The sequence below is a fragment of the Mustela nigripes genome, chromosome 1, assembly GCF_022355385.1.
Source record: "Mustela nigripes isolate SB6536 chromosome 1, MUSNIG.SB6536, whole genome shotgun sequence".
Classification (NCBI taxonomy): Eukaryota; Metazoa; Chordata; class Mammalia; order Carnivora; family Mustelidae; genus Mustela; species Mustela nigripes.
In genome coordinates this window covers 99,467,023-99,483,627 of record NC_081557.1, presented here as the reverse complement: position 1 = coordinate 99,483,627, position 16,605 = coordinate 99,467,023, and the positions used below count along the sequence as shown (strand labels likewise).

At 39.0% G+C, this 16,605-nt stretch overlaps 1 protein-coding gene and 1 pseudogene across 1 annotated transcript in view; one reads left to right on the top strand and one right to left on the bottom strand.

Moving 5' to 3' along the window:
- The window catches only part of DDX10 (DEAD-box helicase 10), a 289,033-nt gene that overhangs the window by 124,719 nt on the left and 147,709 nt on the right, over positions 1-16,605 (top strand). The window lies entirely within an intron of this gene.
- LOC132002370 (small ribosomal subunit protein uS5-like) lies at positions 4,434-5,195 on the bottom strand (annotated as a pseudogene).

Here is a 16,605-nt window from a genome sequence, read left to right as displayed (position 1 = left end):
AGATAAGCTATCTAGCTGATCTCCGGCTAGCTGAAGCAGTCTCAGCTTGCTACTTCTCCGCCATCTTGACTCCTCTGATGTTTGTATTTTGATTTTGTATCCCAAAACATTGGTAGATTTATTTGTTATGTTTGCATAAGCAATAGTTTTAATTTTTCTCTTTAGGCTTTATGTGTTTATTCACTTTTCTTGCCTCTTGCAGTGGCTAGGACCTCCCATGTAATTTCAAAAAGAAGTGGGCAGAGTGGACATTGTTGCCTTTTCCCTGATCTTTGGAGAAATACATTTAATATTTAACCATTAAATATGATATAGAATTTAAATTTTTTATTCCATTTGGCCCACCCAAGGTTTGTCTTAGGTTGACCTAAACATTTGGATAGGGGAAGAAAGGTTAATTGCCACACGTGGCTTCAGAGCAACCTCAGGTGTCCCTCTTCTTTAGGAGCCCTTGCTGCATTCTGTAGGTTAATCTTGCTCTACCTTCTGCCCCTATGAGAGTTCAGGTGCAAGAACACAAGACCCCCAAAGAATAGGTGGGAGAGCCAGATAGCTTAGAAACTTTTCATGCTCCTCTAGAGCTATTGTCTCTTCTAATAATTCCATAGGTATCCTCTCCATGGTTCCTGCAAGGGACATGTCCATTATGAAGAAGTTTGAATTTGTACTTCCTAGCACATTATTAGTTCTTCCAGTCCAGATGCAGTCTACCAACCAGGGTCATCTTTACTATAAGCATAAAGGTTGTGGACATCCTATCTTTATCAGGTAAAAGCTACCTGATAAAGGAGACAAAACTTAGAAAGTTAACCAAATGTCTGATTACCCATATCATAGTCATCCTTCATCAAATTGAGAAAGTTCTCTATTTCTAGTTTTGAGTGTTTTCTTTTTAAAATTATGAATGGGCATAATTTAGTCAAGTGCTTTTTATAACACCTATTAAGATGGTACATAGGTTTGATCTCATATTTGGTTAGTGTGGAGTATTGCATTGATGGGCTTTGTGTTCCTGGGCTAGACCCAAATTGCAAGTTGACTGTTTGAGCCTCATTTTCATCCTGTGTGAAAAGGTAAGAAAGTCTATCTTTCATGGTTCAAAGATTAAATTATTTGGTTTATAGAAAGCCCTGGGGAAAGAGGATGGTTCACACAGGTGAGATGAAGATGATGGCCACAGCTGTAGATGTGTTTTGCCATCTTGCTTTCCAAAAGTAAAATGCCAGTTTACAGTTGATTGCTTTCTTTTAACAGGCTTTCTCTGTAACCGATGACACAAAGAAGGGTGATTACAAGTAGCAAAGTACAGGATAGGGAAGCAAAAGTTAGAGATTAAAGAACAGACTTGACAATACTACCCTAATACTTGGTGCTGAATCAGGTTCCTGAAGATATAACTAATTGTCCTGTTCTCCTGAGTTTGTGCATCAGAAGGAAAATCTTTTGAGGTGACTAAAAGAGTGATTTCTGGACAGTTTTTTTTTTCTTCCCCCTCCTCTCTCCTCCTGCTTCCACTTAGGACTAGTGTGTTTGTTTAGGCCAGGAAACTGTATTATCTGGTTTGTTTCCAGTATAACTGCCATTTGAATAGTCACGATTTCTAAAAAGCTTTGTATTAGAATTCTTTATCAAGTGCTAATTGGATTTGTAATTTTCCTAGTTTACCACATCCTCCATAAATATATTTGCCTTGTCTCTTTGTCCCAAACAATACTTTTTTATTACAATGCACTGAAATAACATATTTTTAGTATTCTACTCAAGTATTTTATTAATGTGAATGCCTGTTATATTGTTGCAAAATGTTTCTCTTATTGACGACTTGCTCTCTTTCTATTTGGATGGGGCAGTAAATAAAGGTACTTAATTTACATAAGCCTATTAAATGAAATTCTCAAGAGGAAGGAAAATAATTTTAAATGCAGTTTACAGTGTAGTGACAGCTGATCCACTTACAAACAAGCTCATTTAGTGGAACTGGATTGAATGAAAAAAATTCACAAGTTTTATCACATACCAAGTGGTATTCATAATATTAAACTGTATGAAGAGATTTTTTGTTGACCCCTTCTTTTTTCTCTTCTTACCCCAAGAGGGTAAAAAAAGAAAGCGTATTTGTCTTGCCTTCCAAAATGATTCTGTTAATTTATAGTTGAAATGGCTTTCCTTGAAAGGGAGGCAGGAAGAGTCTGAGCTGCAGTTATCAAAGGTTCTGAGAGTGTAGCTCATATTGCACAGCCAAGAATCCTCTCCTTTCCCTTGCTGTTTTCTTTCTTGGAGAGACAATTAGCAGACTTTCTTTTTTTCTGAGAGAAATAAAATGAGCCAAAGAATATGTATGGGACAACTGAATTGCTCTTGTTCTGATATCTCTTTAAAAGTTTTTAAAAGCTGCTTCTGTAACATCGTAAGTTCTGTTTCCATTGGCCATTGAGAATTAAGAGCACAGCCATCAGAAGAGATTATTCTCACATATTTCTTTTTGACCTCTACAAAGATGGGTTTTCTCCTTTAGAAAGCGACTGGCAAATTCACCTAATGTAGAACATGGAGTTCATTTGTTTAAAGGGTTGCAGCCTTAGGGTACAAGTACAACATGTCAGCTCTTCCAGTTAATTTCTGGGAAGCTCAGGTGATGACTCTGATATGTCGATTATATGGTATGGATATGGGCTGTAGTTACCTTAGAAACCACCTATTAGGTTTCTGCTTAGGAATTGTGATTCTCACAGGCAATTCTGCAGGACATTCTCAGATTTGAATTTGGAAGTAGAAGACCCACTTGCATTCTTCAGAGAAAGTGCAAGTCTAAAATTTTTCTACCATTAATTCATTCTGCAGTTCTTTTTGACCATCTTCTAGATCTGGTTAAAATTTATATGAGTAATATTTCTCATCTGCAATTAAATTCCAGTTAGACTATTTCTAAATCACTTTAGATTCTGCAGTTTAATTTCCCCAGGATCACTTGCAGCTTGCTTCTCTTCAATGCATTTTATTAATAGTCTTTACCTTAAGTCACTATTCTTGCACCATAATATCCTGATAACTGCTATTTTTTAATATGTTAGTTTGTACATTACTTTTTTTTAAGTATTTTTTTTTTTTAAGATTTTATTTATCTGACAGAGAGAGAGAGATCACAAGTAGGCAGGGAAGCAGTCAGAGAGAGGAGGAAGCAGGCTTTCTGTGGAGAAGAGTGTCCGATGCGGGGCTCGATCCCAGGACCCTGGGATCACGTCCCGAGCCGAAGGCAGAGGCTTTAACCCACTGAGCCACCCAGGCACCCCAGTTTGTACATTACTTTTATGAAAGCAATTAATTTGACTAATCCTGTGGAGAGAACTGAGTATTCTTTTGCTTGTCAGTACTGTCATTAAAGTTGCAAATGAAAACTTTTTACCATGACTTTGTTTGCAGTGCTTGCTAGCCAGTAGCAGGCTTGGATCAGATCTTCAGAGGGCTTTTAGAGTATGAGGATGGGGACAGACTCTTTGGAATAGAAGAAAAATCCAACAAAAGAGAGTAGTTAGGGCAGAGTAGTTAGTGGTATCAAATTCTGTATGACAGGTTAATAGATTTTTCTTGGGTCTGTCCTCTCCTTCCTGCTTATGGTTGTTGCCTGAGTTTAGGTTATTTCTCTTGTCTTTACACACATATGTTTTGTCTGAAATATTCTTTCTCACTGTATGACATTAAGAATTTCTATTAAACCTTTAAAACTGAGATTATTCTTTCTTCTTGGAAACCATTTCCTAGCTCCAGTTTCCTATGATTTCCATCTATTATGTATAAACCAGTGTCATTGAACTTATTTACTGCCATATTGAAATGGTCTCTGTGACCATTTCTTGCATAAGACTGTGAGCTGCTTAAGATAGGGACTGTTTTAATCAACTTTGTACATCTAGTGTCTAACATATACTTTGACTTTATTGGAGGCTTAAAAATAAGAGAGAAATCTAGAGACTTAATAGGAGTCTTTAATTTTAGCAATGAGGCAATAATTGGTGTACTTCCCCAGGCAATTTTATTCCAGTACTGGAGGTGGAAGGCATAGTAAAGTGGGTTGATAAATGAAGAGATGAGGGGACCACAGTTTAAGAAGGTTGGCTGTGAAGGGAGCAGGGGTTGGGTGTCATGGGGTAGCTGGTTGGGAAAGGAATATATCGTGCAATTTATTTGTTCTAAGAGCTGACGAATGTGAACTGTCAAATGTGAACATATTTAAAGGCCTAAGGAAAGTAGATCCTGAATCTCATTGAAGAGACTGAGGCAGTGGGTTCAGGAGGAATAGGAATGACCAAATCCAAGGTATGGGGGAGAAGTGAGCCTTGGAAGCACCAAGCTGTCCATGCTCTTTGGAGAACAAAAGGAAGAAAGATTTAAATAATTGATTTAGAAGTGAATTTTAGGGCAGAATCCTTTATTTTTTAAATAGTCTTAATTTTTATACAAGGAAAGTAAAGTGAAGTATGTGATGACCACACTGCAGCCTGAGTCTTCTGCCTGGAAACTCTGGTATGGATCTTTATGAGATGATCCCCAAATTCTTGATTGGGAGACTTGGTGAATATAATCTCTTTGCACCAGTCTCTTTGGTGGTGAGATGGATCTGGGTCTTAAAGATGGCATCAGATATGATCTTGGCAAAGTTGTCCATGGTGACAGTGTAGCATCTGACCAAGGTGTAGCTCTTGTCAGTACCCACCATGATCAGCACCTTGTTGGGCATAGGAGCCTAGACAATGCCAGTGCTCCTGGAGAGGAGGATGCGACTCACTAGAACAGAGCCTTAGTGGTTTGTCACCTCACAAGGGACAGTGGAGGGCTTGCTGATCTTGTTCCTCTAGTAGCCTTGCCACACAGGGACCATGGAGAGCTTGTCCAGGATGATGGTCCCATGTACAGCAGTGGCTGCCTCTAGACTGACAAGTTGGTTCTAGTCCCCCATGGTGACAAATGGCTTGAATCTAGTCTGCTGGCCAGTGTGGGTCTGCTTTTGCATGGGCATAATCCTCAAAACCTCATTGTTGAGGAAATACCCCCAGGTACTTCTCCAGGAAATACCCCCAGGAAAAAGTGATCTCAGATTCCTTGGTGGGTAGGGAGAAGAGACAGATTTCCTCTCGGGAATCAGTTTTCATATCCTGGACTAGGTGGCTTAGTTTGGTGGTGGAGATCCACACCCTGGCTTTGGCTCCACGGAAGCTGTCTTGGCTTCCCATTCTAGGACCTCTGGGGCTGCCTAGATGTCTTACAGCACTGGCGTGATCTATTGTTTTGTCTTTCCTTGGAGAAGAAAAATGCACATTCCATTTAGATCAGGGGCTTTCTCCTTTTGTTGTACTTTATAAATAATTTATTTATGTTAGTCACTGTATAACATCATTAGTTTTTGATGTAGTGTTCCATGATTCATTGTTTGTGTATAACCCCCAGTGCTCCATGTAATCCGTGCCCTCCTTAATACCCACCACTGGGAAAGTGAGGAGGGATGGAGTCAGAGCATTGTCATCTATCTTTTAAAGTTCCCAGATGAGATAAGGTTAGAACGTAGGCATGTGTGGTCTTGGGAAGGAACGCAGAGAGCATGGACATTAGGGTCATATTTGCATTCAGATTCCACCTGTGTCACTTATTATCAGTATTATCTTGGTCACATTCTTTAATCTCTTTGAACCTCTTTTCCCATCCTTAATATTAGTATCACAACCCTCATTTCATCTGATTGTTACGGATCTTTAATAAATATTACTTCTCTTTCTCCCCCCCCCCAAAAAAAAAAAGTTCCCAGATGAGGGAGCACCTGAGTGACTCACTAGGTTAAGCAGTTAAGCATCTGTCTTCAACTCAGGGTCATGACCCCAGGGTCTGGGGATGGCATCTCAAGTTGGGCTCCCTGTTCAACAGTGTTAATCTGCTTCTCCCTCTTGCTCTGCTTCTGCTGCTCCTGCTCTTTCTCACACACACTCTCTCTTTTAAATAAATAAAATCCTTAAAGAAAAAAAAAAATAAGCGTTCCCAGTTAATTCTGGCCTGCAGCTTGCTAGGACTGGGAACAGTCATACCAAGTAAGATTCACTGTGAAGATTTTAACCCAATCCTTTAGCCATTTGATAGCTGGAGAAAGCAGTTCTTTGAGCAGGGAATAGGAAAGGATACAACCAATGTTGTTTGTCCTGATGCTGATGATTTACAGTTAAAGAAAAACCCACAAAACACCATGTTTTGAATTCATGTGTGATCACTGTTATCACTTTGAAAAGAGCTATCTAAATTGTTCTTAGGGACAGATCTCCAGATAGGCAGTTTTATTAACTCAGTTAATTACAAAGAGAATGTTTTGGGTAGAAAGGAAGGAAGACTATTAAAGTACATTTTGTAGGCGTTTTGCCTGGAGATAAATATCCATCTTTTTAGATGAATACAAAGTAATGATCTTTGTATGTTGCCTTGTGTCAGGATTATAGCTAGTTCTTGATTAGTCAGAATTGAGTCCTCTCCTTCATGGGTTATATAAAATGTGCTCTGTGTTGTGGGTTTTGGCTCTTGTACTTTGTGATTTTCAGATGCATTCTTCTTCACCAGCATGCGCCAAAACACAATTTATTATTGTCCTTCCTAAAGTTTGTGTCACTTAATGGCATTACCATCTTCCAGAGGATTCAGGTGTACTTGGATGTGTTAGTCACCCAGACATTTCACTGGTGTAAGTGTCCTTGGCAAGCACATTTTCTCTTTACTCTTGCTCACAGACATTGTGCCACGTGGGGGTCTCTTTTGCTTTTGACTCCTGAAATACTACCCTAATAGGCTCCTTCCCCCTCCTTCTACCCACACATACCTTTTTCAGTCTCTCTGTTTTAAATTATTCCTAATAGTGCTTTTTGGAGTTATCATCCTAAAATACAGATGGGATTGTGTTGTTTTTGAATTCCCTTAATAGATCTCTTGACCATGATTCTTTTACATGCTTGGTTCAATTTGCAAATTCTCTTAAGCATTTTTACTTTTGTGTTTTATGAGACTGATTGTTCTGTAATTTGCTTTTTTGGTAATGTCTCTGTGGGTAGGTTTTTAAACTACAAATTCTTTTCCTCTACTAAATATAAGACTGTGTCATTTATTTTTTTCTTCAGTGACCTTCAGTAGTTTTTATTTTTCTTTAAAAAGCGTTTTTAAATTTATTTTAGAGAGAGTGAGCAGGGGGAAGGGCAGAGGCAATAGGAAGGGATACTCAAGCAGACTCCTAGCCTAGTGCAGAGTCTAAAGTGGGGCTTAATCTTACAACATCAAGATCACCATCTGAGCCAAAATCAAGAGTCAGCCACTTAACCGACTGAGCCACACATGTGCCCCGACCTTCAGTGGTTTTCCCGACCTTCAGTGGTTTTTACTTTTCAAGAAATTTTCCTGTTCCATTTAAGTCAACTGGATTTGTTGACATGAAGTTGCTGGTAATACTCTCTTACTAGCCTTTTAATGTCTGTATGATCTGTGGTGATGTTCTCCCTCTCATTTCTCATACTGTGAATTGTGTTTACTTTATTTTCCCGATTTTCAGGAAAAAGGGCTTATCAGTTTTACTGAACTTTCAAAGAGCCAGTTAATTTTCAATAAAAACATTGTTTTTATGTTTCTTTTTTTAAGATTTTATTTATTTATTTGACAGAGATCACAAGTAGGCAGAGAGGCAGGCAGAGAGAGGAAGGGAAGCAGGCTCCCTGCTGAGCAGAGACCCTGGGATCGTAACCTGAGCTGAAGGCAGAGGCTTTAACCCATTGAGCCACCCCGGTGCCCCTTATGTTTCTTTTTTTTGTGATGACAGAACTATCCTTGTTCCGCATAACCTTTATAGTACATATTCCTTGTGTTCTGGTTGAGTGTACACTTGTGTTTTACCCTTTAACCTTCTAGTGAACAGTATGCTTTTTTGGGATAACAACTGTTACTCATTTTTGTCTTTTCCACAGTCTTGAGTCAAACTGGACTCAGCAGTAGTGGATAATCCTGTCTTGGAAGTTGACATGAGTTGATTTATTCTTTTGTTCACTGTCTCATGTAGCACTCAGTAGTAAGTTAAAAAAGTACGGAGAGAATGCTCATGTGGGATGGCAAATTTAGCCTTTTCAATAAAAAAGTTATTTGTCTCTGAACTACAAATAGTTAAATTGTATTATGATTTCCATTCTTGTTAATATGCCTTAGATGATTCTAGTTTTACTTTCCTTTGGTATGTAAAAAGAATAAGGGCTCTTCTAGAACCTTTATCTGATTTAGGACTTTCTTTTAACCTCCCTCTATGCCTTTCTCCCATGCAGTAGTAGAGATAAACAGGAAGAATTTTGCAGGAGAATATAACAAATAGATAAATGAATTCTATTACAAAAGATCCACTGAGGAGATAGAGCTCTATCTAGTAAATAAGGGCTTACCTAGTACATTTAACGTATGACTGGAGTTAGCACAGTTTTATTGATAAAATCTTTCAGAATTGTACCTCTTCTGTGGTTTGTAAGGAGAGCTGTGTCATTATCATAGCACTTCAAATTCTGGGAAGTATAAATATTCCTGTTGTGTTGGTCAACAGCAAATAACAGAACAGCAGGGTTATTTGCTGACCTTTTCAGGTCTTTTAAGACGAGGAGAAGTATAAATAAATAAAGCCGTTCTTTGATTCCTGCTGAATGGCCTGGTAGCTGAAGAGCAAGAGGAAGGGCCTCCTTCTGCAGCTTGTGCAGTGGACTCCCTCTTCATCTGCTTGCTCAGTGACTCCCACCTAATAATCCCAAGGGAACGGACGTAGGCTGTATTCTTTCTCTTACCATGCTTAGAAATCTTAACAGCCGTCTTTGAACCGATCCCTTGAATACTCTTATTTCTTTCAATCTTTCTAAGCTGTTTTGACTCCCTGCTTCCATCTCTTGCTTAATATATTGATGTCTTACGAATTTTGCTGAAAAACATTTTAAATAAATCACTGTTTTGGCCCCCCCCAAGGTTTGCTTAGGGAATAGAAGACTCTAAACTCTTAGATTCCAGGAAAGGCTCCTTTGGTTTCTCCTTCCTGAGGCATGGATTTGTCCTCAGTTACTCACCATTTCAGTCTCAATGAGTTTATTAGACATCTGTTTCTTTTTTTGTTTTTTGTTTTTTTTTTTTTAGTAACATTTTAAAACTCACATAACATAAAATTTCCCATTTTAACTCTTTTTAAGTGTGTGGCATAGTACTGTTAAGAATATTCACATCATTTTGCAGCTAATCTCCAGAACTTTTTCACCTTGCAAAACTGAAACCCCACTCTTCTCTCTCCAGTCCTAGGCAGCCACTGTTGTACTTTGTCTCTATGAATCTGATGACTCTGGATACGTCCTGGAATTTCAGTCATACAGTACTTGTCTTTTTGAGACTGGTTTATTTCACTTAATGTCTTCAAGATTCATCTATCTTGTAGCAGCATGTGTGTGAATTTCCTTCCCTTTTAGGCTGAATATCTTCTGTCTTTTTAAGAGCAGGTTTTTTTGTTTTTGTTTTTTTTTTTTCATCAGAAGAGGATTGGGGATATTGGAATGCTAAACAAGTTAGAAGAATTACTGTAAGTTCATGGATAGAGTGGGGGAGAAAACAGATGCTGGGGTGTTTGAAGTTTCAGATTTGCTTGTGTGGGCTGGCAAAATATGCCACCGCAGAAGATACCATGCGGATATGAGGGTTATATTGAGTTAAAGGCAGATAAATAACAGCACTTGCAAGAAGGCCACGCTGACCTTCCTTTCTCTTCCTGAAGGCAAGAGGGAAAACTAGTGAGAAATGCCCTCCTTCTCACTAGGAGAAAGGAGCCTTCCTGCCACCAGAGATGGGGAATTGAGGCAGAGAAAAATCTGCGCAAACAAACCTTATTAAACTAACCTAAGGCATGTGGGTGGTTCAGTAGGTTAAGTGTCTGCCTTTGGCTCAGGTCATGATCCCAGAGTCCTGGGATGGAGACCTGTATCAGCAGTAGGGAGTCTGTTTTTCCCTCCCTCTGTCCCTTCCTCACACTTGTGCATGCTCCCTCTCTCTCTCAAAAAAATAAAATCTTAAAACAACAACAACAACAACAAGAACAACAACCCTTACTAACCTAACCCTACCTTCCTAGCCACTTTTCCACAGTTATCTGCCCTATTCCAACCCCTATATCTTGTCACATCTTCATAATTTACTACCGTTCGTCCAGCCTAATGTGTAAGCCCTTGGCCCTAATAGCATCTTTGGGTCTTCGTTTTTCTTGTGAGGGCTTCCAAGTACGTAAAAAAATAATGAAAAAATTTGTATGCTTTTCTGGTGTTAATGTGAATTCCATCAGTTTAATTGTTAGGCCTGGCCAAGACCCTAAGGGGGTAGAGGAGAAATTTAATCTCTTCTATGCTTGTTTCTCATTTACTGAGTTGCCTCTAAGTATCAGTAGTTCTGGGGTTTTCATACTGTTTTTTATTTAAGTAAATTCCCATCTAAGACCCAGTTTATTTCTAATTAAGCATACTGATCCAATAACTATATCTGCTATCTTAGGAATTGCTTTTTCTTGGCAGTTTTTGTGGGGGATATGTGTATGTGTGTGTGAGATTAAAGAGCTGTTAAAAGTAATGTCAATATCTTTTTGGACTCATGATAATTCACATGATCTGAAAAATGTTAATTTATTGGAATTCTTTAAATCATTGGTAAGAGTGTGGATTGACAGAGTTTGTTATGTAATAAAGCATCTTACACTGAAAATGTAAAAAAGTTCATGTTCCAGTTTGGGTAGAACTTTTTTCCTTTTGCTATGTGGTAAATATGATAGCATCCTAGAAAGTGTTGGTTCTTGGCCACTGAACCAGGACCAAATACTTTGGAACAAATCTGACCACTTTACACCTCCATAGTAGGTCCCTACCTGTTTCTGTATATTAATTCTGTGTATCAATATATAAGGAATTATATTAATATATGGATTATATGTTAGCACGCCATGCTAAATGCGTTGCAGTGTGATGCAAAACTACATCCTGCCCCATCTCTTGCCAGAGCCTAGTTCTGTCCCTACTCACTTTCTTCCCTGCCTCTACCTCCATCCGGATGACTAAGAATTCCCCAAACGTGGCTTACCCTCTCCTTGCAAATCAGATTCTCCTTGCCTGGGATGCCCTATGCTTGTTTCTGTGTATCTGGTGAAATCTCACTCTTTGATTGAAGCCTCTGTTTGTCAGACAAGGAGTTTGAGTGACTATTTCTGAACTTTTCCAGGGATGGCATAAGAATGTTATCATGCAGGTGCGTAAGAACGACAGTAACTTATTACCTTCCAAGTAGGGCATTAGGAATTACTTTTTTTTGAAGACCCTTTCTAAAAAAGATCAGGTCTCAGTTTGTCCCCTTCTCTTGCCTTTGCACAGATTCCACTCCTTGAACGTTAGCGGCCTTGTAATTGTTCATTTGTATATTCAACTTTTTCATTTAGGCTGGCATCTAGAGGACAGAGTCTCTGTCTTATTTCTTCTCCCACCCCAAGGCTTGGCACCACGCCTGACACAGTGTTGGTGCTCAATAAATATGAGTAGAATATAGGCAGGGACAGCTCCTCAGGCTTATAGTGACTTCTAAACTTGGTTCAGCTTCACTTTTCCCAGCATTGCGATAGTCCGCATTGTCTGTTTCCTTTTCTGTCAACTTTTGCCTTTGTTTCTTTCTTAAGCGAGCACTTTAATAATTTATTGCCCTGTTCTGTGTATTGTATTCTGTGTATAGTTTTCTGTGTATTCCCTTCAGCATTTTCTTGCTCCTTGAGGCTGCTTTGCCTGCCTAGATGGAGCTAAATGCTGCTAGCGAGTTCGTATGAATTTTTGGAAGCTCTAGTTTCAGATTTATAAGAAATAAAAAATTCTTGATTAATTGCTGGTTATGTGGAAAATTGCACGAGGTGATGCTTTTGCCTAACCTTATTGGGCAGAAGTAGGATTAAACCATTTATTTGAATAATGTTGTGTTTCTAGTATTTGTAGTTTGTATGTTATCCCTGTTTTTGCAGTTGATATTAATTTTCAATGTATCTTATTATACTTAACCTTTGAGTGTTTGCTCTATAAATTGATTTGTCATCCAGGTGATTAAGCTGTTTCTCCCCATTCCTTTTGCATCTTTGTGTGTTCAGTATGTAGAGGTAGAAATGGATAATAGTTGTTAGTTGATGTCTTTTTGTCAAATACTGTGTGCTCAGACCATAAAGAATTAATCCTTTGAGTTGGCAGAACTGTAGACTGGACTCAGAGGTCTATTCTCTCTTTTTCAGACTCCGGATGATGGTGATAATGCAACTTGTCCTTGAGAAAGATGATGTTGTTAGGCTGTGTACGTGGGGATATCAGAATGGATACTTTGAATGTCACAGTGTGATTGTTTCAATTTTGTTAAGAAAATACTTAACCAGGTCAGAGTTTTGTAACAATATTAGAATTTAAAAAAATGATCTCCAGCTCTCCCTACCTTCCTAACCTATGCATGGAAAGGACACATTGATTAACCACTACAAAATCGGCCCTGAGTTTTGGTTCTGTTGGCTTGTCTTTCCCCTCTTCTTACAACTTGAGATAAGTGTGCTTTTTTGAGTGTGTTTAGGAACATGTTTTCAAAGTGTCTGAACTTGTAAAATGTTAAACTCTTCTAAGATTGGCAAGAGCTTAGTGTGTGTAGAAAACAGCATCTGCTGGACTAGATGTAAGGAGACCTGTGAATCCTGAATACACTGTGTTCTGTTTCCTCACCACAGGCAAGCCCCTCAGCCTCTTACAGCCTCTGTGTCTCATGCACCCTGTTGTGAAATGGAGTAGAAGCATGCCTGGAAGTATTCCTAAGGCTGCGGGGTGCACATGGGAAGTGACTTAGTTTCTGCATTTGATTCCTGTATTGTCATTCCCATTTTCTCTTGCATGAATACATTCTCCAGGCCCTTCACACCCCTTTAGAATACACCCAACACAAAACACTTTTCCTTTTGAAAAACTTGACTTTTTTTAATGTGCTAGATGCTGCTAAATAAGAACATAACTAATTTAGAATTCAGATCTAGGTCCTTTGTATTCCTGAGCTTTCGCCATTCACTACTATGTATGCTACTAATTATCAAATTCTTTTGTCATCATTAAAACAAGGGTGATCTTGACAATTTTATTATTTAGAGGTGAAAAGGGAGCTATGGGAGGCTTGAAAAAGAAAAGCGTAGAAATTCTCAACCTGATACTGTTTTAATGGGTTTATTTGCAGTCCAAAAAACGAAAGAAAAAAAAAGGAGAAAAAGAAACAGTGTGCATTGAGTGCCATGAGGCCTGTTGTGGCTAATCAAGGGGGATCTCATCTCTGCTCTGTTTAGAAAACTCAGAAACATGTATGGGTAAATCTGTAACACCCAAGTAATAGTATACTGATATAATTTAAAATGCACAAAATTCAATAATACTGTAACTTGAAAGATACCAGTTTCCCCCCCACCCTTCTTTAAAGCAATCTTCTACATTTTCATTAGACCTCTTTTGTTTATGTATCAGAAAAAAAAAAGAGCATCTGATTTCTTAGGAGACAGCAGCCTATTATTTCCTGCCAGGGATAGGTCATTCTCTCAAGTCTGATCTGTCATGCTTGGAGTATGTTGCTTTCTTTTTGTTATTTTCTGAAACTTTATGAAATTCTTTTAAAAGACAATTACCGGATTCTTAGAGTTAGTTGTTTATGTTGCATGGTAAGGATCACATATGTACTTTAATTTTTATATGTGTGTTTTAGGGAACCCCCAGCCTGTATGAGCTCAGTGAAGGTTGAATGCCATGATGCTAACACAGAATCATCGTCTCATGAATTGATCTTTCCAGACTTGAAATTTAATTATCTCAATCAGTCAGACTTGGATATAGATATAGCTCCTAAGTAATACCAGCAGAGGCAGCCTATAAAGTTAATGTCTGTACCTATTGTTTTTAGAAATCCAGCGCAGGAACAAACATAAGCAAACAGAGTTGACTTTCTTCTGTAGAACTGACAGTCTGCTATTACAGACACCTGCTGTCTCCAGCATGCACTGCCCCTCCACCCCCTTTTTAAGCTGCCTTCGGTTTCCTCTACTTACTTTCTTTTCCAACAGATGATTTTTTGCTAGCAGTAGTCTTTCAGTATATCAAATCTGGTTCAATATTATAAGTTTTTTACTACCTTTGTTACTCAGGGTCATTCCACTCAGATGAATAATAATACCTAGGAGCACTACTTTAGAATTCAAGGATCTTTGTTTTTTGTTTATCATTGCTCTCTTCCTCATTTTTTCTCTGAGGCATATATTACATAAATCAAAGCTACCTTTGAGGTCATGTAAAATGCACTTAATATGTGTTTTTATGTTCTCATTCTTTTATATTTTTAGCAAGTAAACTTCAGATATTCATTTCAGTGGAAGCTTTTTGATTTTTAATCTTTTATTTATAAAGTAATCTCTAGGTAACAGCAACTGAGAAATAAAGCAAATGGTCTTATGTTGGAAATAAATATCTTTGGTGGTTGCCTCTGAATTGTGTCTTCCTTTTGCTAACCTGTGAGGATCACAGGAGATAATTGCTTTCCTTTGATATTTTCTCACTTTGGGGTTCTATAGCCTCTTGTCTCTTTTTAGAGTTAAGGTATTGCTGACGGGTCTAATTCCAAAGCGGATTCCAGCTCCGCTAACATGTGTGTGCTCGCACCTGTTTTCTCATACAAGTGAAGTATAAGTGGACCGGAACGATCAGACGCTCACAGTTAATTCTCAGTAAGCATTTATTGGGGGCGTTGTTTATTGTGTTAGTTCAAGTACATTGAAAAATTAAAAATAACATCAAACTAGACAGTAGTTTTCTATTGCTGTATAACAGTTTTTCACAAATTCAGAAGCTTAAAACAACACACATTTATTATGTTGTATGGTCCGTGTCTTAGCTTAGCTGGGTTTGATGTCTCACAAGGCTGCAGTCAAGGTATTGGGCACTTTACATTCTCATCTGGGGACTTGAATGAAAAGTCACCTTCTGAGCTCATTAAAGCTGTTAGCAGAATGTCTTTGGCAGCTGTGTGACTTAGGGCCCCTGCTTTGTGCTAGCTGTTGGCTGGGGACTGCCCTTGGTTCCTAGAGGCCACCCACAGTTCTTTGCCATATGGGCTTCTCCAGCATGGCTGCTGACATCATTAAGCCTGCACAGGGAATCTGTGGCTCCAGTCTGCTGGTGAGATGGAGTCTCACATCCAGTCTCCCGCCACGGCGGGAGGGATGACCCATTACTTTTCCCATGTTGTGTTGATTGGAAGACAGTCCTGCTTTCACTGAAGAAGAGGGGATTACACAGAGGTATGGACACCAGAAGGTGGAATCATTGGAAGTCATCCTAGGATGTTTTTGCCACAGACAGGAGGTAAATAAGTGGTTGAAAAGTAAACCCCAAGTGATTAAAAATGGTACATTTTATTGCTTAGATAACTGTGTTCATTGCAGAACTGGATTAGCTAGATTTGAATCTGGGCTGTTACTGTGCTTGGCACTTTGCTGAGCATGGTCTCTCTGCTGACAAGCCTGTGTGCACGCTAAGGATGAGGTTTCTTATGAGTCTGTGCCCAGCCAGTCCAGACACACCCACGTATGGTGTGGAGGCCAGAATTTTTCTCCCATTATGATTTCAGAATTGTCATCAAACTATTAATATACTTTTTATTTTTTTAATAAACATATAATGTATTATTAGCCCCAGGGGTACACGTCTGTGAAACTCCAGGTTTACACACTTCACAGCACTCACCATAGCACATACCCTCCCCAACGTCCATAACCCCACCACTCTCTCTCCACCCCTCTCCCCCCAGCAACCCTCAGTTTGTTTTGTGAGATGAAGAGTCTCTTATGGTTTGTCTCCCTCCCGATCCCATCTTGTTTCACTTATTCTTTTCCTACCCTCCAACCCCCCCACGTTGCCTCTCCACTTCCTCATATCAGGGAGATCATATGATAGCTGTCTTTCTCCAGTTGACTTACTTCGCTAAGCATAATACCTCCTAGTTTCATCCATCTCGTCGCAAAATGGCAAGATTTCATTTCTTTTGATGGCTGCATAGTATTCCATTGTATATATATACCACATCTTCTTTATCCATTCTTCTGTTGATGGACATGTAGGTTCTTTCCATAGTTTGGCTATTGTGGACATTGCTGCTATAAACATGCACCTTCGGGTCATTATGTTTGTATCTTTAGGGTAAATACCCAGTAGTGCAATTGCTGGGTCATAGGGTAGCTCTATTTTCAACTTTTTGAGGAACCTCCATGCTGTTTTCCAGAGTGGTTGCACCAGCTTGCATCCCCACCAACAGTGTATGAGGGGTCCCCTTTCTCTACATCCTTGCCAGCATCTGTCATTTCCTGACTTGTTAATTTTAGCCATTCTGACTGGTGTGAGGTGGTATCTCATTGTGGTTTTGAATTGTATTTCCCTGATGCCGAGTGATGTGGAGCATTTTTTCATGTGTCTGTTGGCCATCTGGATGTCTTCTTTGCAGGAATGTCTGTTCATG